We start from the raw sequence: 6,384 nt of genomic DNA on the forward strand, positions 1-6,384 counted from the left end.
GACCCTCACATAAATGGTAAATGTAGCACTATGGTTTAGCGGCTTATATATAATATGCTGATTGATGATTAGGTTTATATGTACATGGTGCAGCAGCTTCACCAATACGTCTTTTTAATTAAACTGTATTTCATGTTTTAATGTGAAAATATGTATGAGAAAGCTTTTCAACGATAACACTGAAATGTTAGTAGATCATTATGTGTAATGTGAAAGTAAAATGAACTGTTCATGAATCTGCCTTTTAGTACTATTAGACAGTACTTCAGTATCAAAATGTCATTCCTATGATTGTTTTTCAAAACTTTTTAATTTTTGCATGCAATGTTAAACAAGTAATAAGAGGCTCCTTCCTATTGGAAACTTGGTAGGTAGTATGACCCTCCCTCTCACCCTATAACTTAGTGGGGTATTATTTTATGCAGCATCTTTTAACTGATATAACAGAATTGGCAGTTTTCATTATCCTTGCCTGTGTTGAACTGTCCAATGAAGTTACATTAACGTCAGTTGGAAAAGACGCTGCTTTAAATGTCTTGGATAAAAGGAGACAAAAACTGGACACACCCGAATATTATGTTCACATGCATTTGCTTTCTAGATCATCTCATACTGATTCCATAGTCAATAATATGGAATGGAACTGCCCCCCAAATCTAGGATTCAGGTTGCTTTGTGCATTTGGGTATTAGTAATGTTGGGGACGTGATTGGCAATTAGGCCCTTGGTTCCTGTTAGGAATCTATCAAATGCATTTAGCATCAGCCAGTGGTCACTTGTTAAACCATTAGGATCCTTAACATTATGATATCAAGCCATCAAAAAAAGCCAAACACATTACAAAACCATCAGGCACCAAAAGAAACACTAAATGGTTTCTATGAGTTTTTTCAGCAGGAATGTTGTCTACTGGAGCATTGCCATATTGAAACAGCCCTGCAAACACACCCATGTGGGTCCAGTGAGGGGCCATTGTGCGCTGGGACCCCACATCATTGTGACTGGGACTCCACTTCAGGTGTCGGCCACCAAAATAGGGGCCCTAACATGAGGCCCTGAATGAGGTCCCGGTTTCACAGTTGACTGGGCCCCCAATTAGGAATACCCTAAGCTCTCACATGAGGGAAACCCACACTAAGCCCTCATATAAGGGCTTACAGTGGGCTGCCAGCATAGGGACCTTAAAATTGTTTCCTGGTTTCATAACTGATTGGGGCCCCAAAATGCATGACCAAATTTTAAGCTCACATTTTTAGCCCATTGCTGGGATGACCTGCCAACGTTGAGGCCCACATGTGCCCACCATTACACATCACATGCAGGCAACTCACACTTAGTGCCTTTTAAACAGGCTAAGTGTGGGTTTGGCTGCAGTGGGGTCATTAACCCTGCCAATATATGTAAACATTTCCTCAATATTATGATATTTAGACATGGTATCTGTTTCTAAACACTGAACGTTAAAACAAACTACGAATCTTAATTCAGATAGAATCAACCAAAATAACCAACCATCATAACTCATACAAAGAATCCTTACTAACTTAATAATTCAACAGTTACTTGTAAACCAGAATCAGGATCCTAAGCTTGAAGTGCCAAATTTCATTTGTGTGTGAGGTGCATAACTCATAGCTCATAGTGAGGTGGATAACTACAGAAAAATGTCCAATGCCCAGAAATTTCCAACCCCAGAGACCTTCTAACCACACAAACCTCAAACAAACACACACACCCACAAACACTATGGAGGACAGTTTCTGCTAACATGAAAAAGAAATAAAAAAATAAACAATAAAATAAAATACAAATGTCAAAACCTAATGCAAATACTTGTAAAAAAAAACCCAAATGCACACATCAAAAAAACAAATAATTGAAGTATGACATCAATGCCTTTGCATACAAAAATAATTTATTTATTATTTTATGTTCTGGTCCCTGCTTTTCTGTAGACTTTTTAGTGCAGATGTTGCTTTAAAAGGCCAGTGTTTATTTGGTTGCTAGGGTGATTGCCCTTTGACCTGTGTTTAAGCCATCTTTGTTTTAGAGATAAACAAGCATGTGGTCTAGCTGCTCACCTCCAAGGCCTATCTGCATCCATCCTTCTTGTAATTACTTTGTGGAAGCATTGTTTGTAAGTAGACTTATCAACACCTTAATTATCCCTTTGTTTTTGTCCATATTTGTTGAATATGCCGATACCCACCAATATGTTGGTGCAATGTAACTGTAGCCACTGCAGTAGCTTTCAGTTCTTACCCTGGGTACTTAGCTACAGGGGCTAGCTATATTAAGAATAGTCCTGTAAGCAAGCAATGTGAAATATAAATGCAATTATAGACAAAGGTATTCTAATATTGCCATATTCTGTATGTGTCTGTATATTAGATTCGATTAGTTATTGGATTCTTTTATTGTCCTCAGAAGAGGAAATTTGTTTTCACAGCCTGGGCCATTCATACAGTGTTCTGGGACATACAAGATCAGACATTTGAAAAATGACATACATTTGGATAAACACTATCAGGACAGACAAAGTACAAGCAACCAAAACCCATCCATAGAAGCACATTGACACATGAGGCCTACATGTATGCATCAGTTGCTCTCTTTGAGATCAGATTTTAAACATCTATTTTAGAGGGGTAGCTTCTTAAGGGCTGATATCGCTGAAGGTGCGAAACTTTTTGCAAAACAGGCTTTTTTTTACACACTAACATTCTGTATCTCTGGCCTGGAAGTTAAATAAAGAAAAGGTGCAGTGAGTGATCTGGTTCTTGTACTATTGTGTTTGCCTTTTACCTTTCTTGTGTTTGGCTTTCTTTCTTGCCTTTCGCCTTTCTTCCTTGTTGTTTAGATTTGCCAGGCTGTGTGTGGGAAGGCCTATAATGAGGCGATATGTGTAACAGTTTGTTAATGTTTGACACTTTTAACATTTGTAAAGAAACAGGTTGAGCAGTACAGGATGATAGGCTCAATTATGCTTCTGTAGAGGAGCAAGAGCAATGAAGGCGCTACATAAAGTGCCCTTAGCTTTTTGATAACAGAAAGTCACTGCTGACATCTCTTACAGAGGTCTGTTACATATTGGTCAAAGCTGATTTTACTATCCAAATGAAGTCCAAGGTACTTAAAACAGTCTACCACAACCACATCCTCCCCCTTGATTGTGATTGGGTTATGAACGGTGCAGTGGGAGTTTGGCGAGCTGATGATCATCTCCTTTGTCTTTGAGACATTCAGCTGTAGATGGCTATCTGTGCACCATTGTGTTAGACAGGAGAGGGAATACTGGTAGGCTGTGACTGAGTTATTGTCTTTAACAAGTCAAAGTATAGCAGGGTCATCTGAATACTTTAGATATGTGGTGACTACTGAAGGGCTTCTACACTCGTTAGTGGACTAGGTGTACAGAAAAGGACTGAGAACACAGCCTTTTGGAGCTCCTGTGTTAGTAGTGGAGGTTCAGGACAGGACCTTACCTATCCTAACAGCTTGCGCTCTGTTACGTACAAAGCAGTGCACCCAGTGGATAAGAAGTGGAGGGACATTCAGGTGGTGGAGTTTTTTATTAATCTGATGTCGCTGGGTAGTGTTGAAGGCAGAGCTGAAATCAATGAAGAGAACTCTGGCAAAGTCACCTGGTGTCTCTAGTTGCTGGAGCAGGGAGTGGAGGAGACATGCCACAGTGTCCTCTGTTCCCCGTTTAGCCCTATAGGTAAACTGATGAGGACCCAGCTGTGGTCTGACAGCTGGAAGAGTTCAACACCAGTTTTTCCAGGCATTTCATAACTATTAAAGTTAATGCAATTGGCCAATAATTATTTAGCTCAGAGGGTCGTGATTTTTTCGGGCACAGGAATGATGGTATGTATCAATATGTTGTGCAGTGCCGCACTTAGCCCTGTCATCCCTTACGTTCAGCACTAAATAGGATAGCTACAGACAATAAGAGTAGGGAGAGACAGGAGTACAACAGCACAGACAGTGTCGTCACAGCAGAGCATGCAGGGTAGTGTCTGTATATACACAGTGGGCCTGTGTTAGACATGTATATAGACCTGATTTTTATTCAAATCCATTTTTCTTGTTGTCCTCTACTGTTGCCCAGCGAAAAGTTCCTTCAAGCCGCCTGCCCCTCCTTGCTCTCCACCTCTGGTCTCTCAGGGTATGTGTGCCCTGGATCTTCAGCTGCTTCAAGTCGACCAGAGTCTTGCAAACTCTATTTGGAGCTTCCAATCCAGGCTGGTTGCCATCGCAACACAGTCCAGCGTCCGTCCCCAGCTGTGTTTTGCCCAGCTTCTGTTCTCACTGGCCCCTCTACCTCCACCACTGTGCCAACTCTGTTCTCTGCTCCCTCTGCAGCTCCAGCTCCTTGCTGCCCTTCCTGTCTTCGGTCTCTCCACTGCTCCGTGTGTGTAAGCCTTGTGTTGGCCTTTCGTTGCTCCTGCTGCATTTGTCTCTCCTTGCATGAGGTCTGATATCCTTCAGGGTAAGAACTTGGCATCCATACTGCTCCCTTCTCTAGCTGTCAAGCATCGGATGGTTAATTGCAGTGACGTTTTTCTTAAAATATCTGATTCTAGTCTGCAGCACAGACTCTCTTTTGGGGAGTTTATCATTTAGCATTTTTTGGGATATATAATTCCAGACTGGACTGGTCGGAAATGGACTATGCTCTGGTCTGCGATGTTTGTAGTTCCCATGGCCGCTTCTCTGCCCTAGGGCCTATGCTAGTGTGGCTGCGTCTACTGTGTGTGGTGTTGAACTTGGGTCAGATCTGTGGTTCTGTTCTTGGCTCCTCATGAGGTGGAATGGCATCTTTTTTTCTTTCATGCTGACGTGGCATGTCCTCTGACTCTGTCACTCTTTTCGGGGGTATTTCCAAGGGCAATGGTTCACAGAAAAATGGCCAGTTGAATTCTCTGACTTTGTCCTTGGATCTGCTTCCTTGACCCTTTATGAAATTTAGCCCATTGTAGTCACAAGTGTTCTATGGGGAAAGGCTTGGTCATGTAAATATGTTTTGTGACCGTGAAACTGTGGTTGCCATTATACAAAGGAAGGTCTTCATGTCATACTGTCATGTCCTTACTAAGACATTGAAACATGGAAATCAGTTATGCAAAATTTTATAATTAAGACTGAACATATTTCAGGACACCATAATGCTTTTGCTAATGTACTCTCTTGCTCCTGCTTGCAGGAGTTCAGATGTCCAGCAGCCAACAAGGATCCAATGCCTTGCCCTCCATTCTCTGACCTCATTTTGAAATAAACAGCTATTGTAGCATAATAGACTAGATTCTGCTCTCAGAGCTTAAATTCAGCATGGTCATCATTTATACTACTCTGTTTTTTCCTCCAGATTCCTGTTTCCCCTGTCCTTGTATCCACGGTGTGTACAATTGTCTTAAAACCTCATCAATTCATGTAATATTAGGGGTCATTCAGTTTAATACCAGATGTAATGATCCTAGCTATCCCTGTTCATTCTCTAACCCTTCTACTTGCTTGCTTCTCAAAGGTTCAGTTAAATCAACACACAAAAAAAAAAAAAAATGGATAAACAAATACCAATAACTCTTAACATACTACAGATGCTAGTCTTTATTCTTTGTGGAGGTCTTTCTACTCCTTATATAAACAATTTACACAAAGCTGCTTTTCTTGTACTGTTTTACAGTTTCATGCACCCTGGGGAATTTACGTCTGACACTGTTTTATGATCTAGCACAGGGACTCACAATATTAGATCTACGTTTTTTGCCTCAATTTTTTCTCTCTCTCTCTCTCTCTCCCTTAAAATGCTCCAAGACTGAGTGTTCAGAACTAGACATTTGTATTAAAATCTCCAGACTGAACAAGTCCTTCTGCCCCTAGTTCTCTACGGCTTTCTATCTCAAATCTTGCCCATGTACATCTAATTCCCCTATATTCATTGCAGCCTTCCCATGACTAAACAATGGTTCAGGGTGCATTTAGCTGCTTAAGCTAACATATGAGACCATACTTACCTGGCAGGGGTGATATTATGATCATGAAGGTGGTTCACCCAGGGCAAGGCTCTGCCATTGCACTTCGGTTGTGCTGACCCTTATGAATTCCCCAAGTGCGGTAATCTCGACTGCATAATTTCTGATAGTGGGGGACTGCATTCGTGCTCTCTCTTGACAAATTTATTGCATTTCATTGGCTCTGTACCTGTACTCCGCACAATGACAAAGTTTAATCTAATGTAATCTAATCTAATATGCTCACCTCATCATTAATGCTCAATTGGTGCTCTCAAAACTTGACTATGGTATGCCATTTTATTCTAGAAAGCCACTGGTGGTAGTTACCATTCTGCATAACTATTTCTAACCTAAATGAGGTACC

At 41.0% G+C, this 6,384-nt stretch overlaps 1 non-coding gene across 1 annotated transcript; it reads left to right on the forward strand.

Annotated features, from left to right (window-relative positions):
- Window positions 1–6,012: 6,012 nt before the first annotated feature.
- On the forward strand, window positions 6,013–6,176 carry LOC118818585. Its single transcript, XR_005008099.1, has one exon. It is a non-coding gene; the product is annotated as a U1 spliceosomal RNA (small nuclear RNA).
- The last annotated feature ends 208 nt before the right edge of the window (window positions 6,177–6,384 follow it).

Source organism: Colossoma macropomum, unplaced genomic scaffold (genome assembly GCF_904425465.1).
Source record: "Colossoma macropomum unplaced genomic scaffold, Colossoma_macropomum, whole genome shotgun sequence".
Taxonomy (NCBI): Eukaryota; Metazoa; Chordata; class Actinopteri; order Characiformes; family Serrasalmidae; genus Colossoma; species Colossoma macropomum.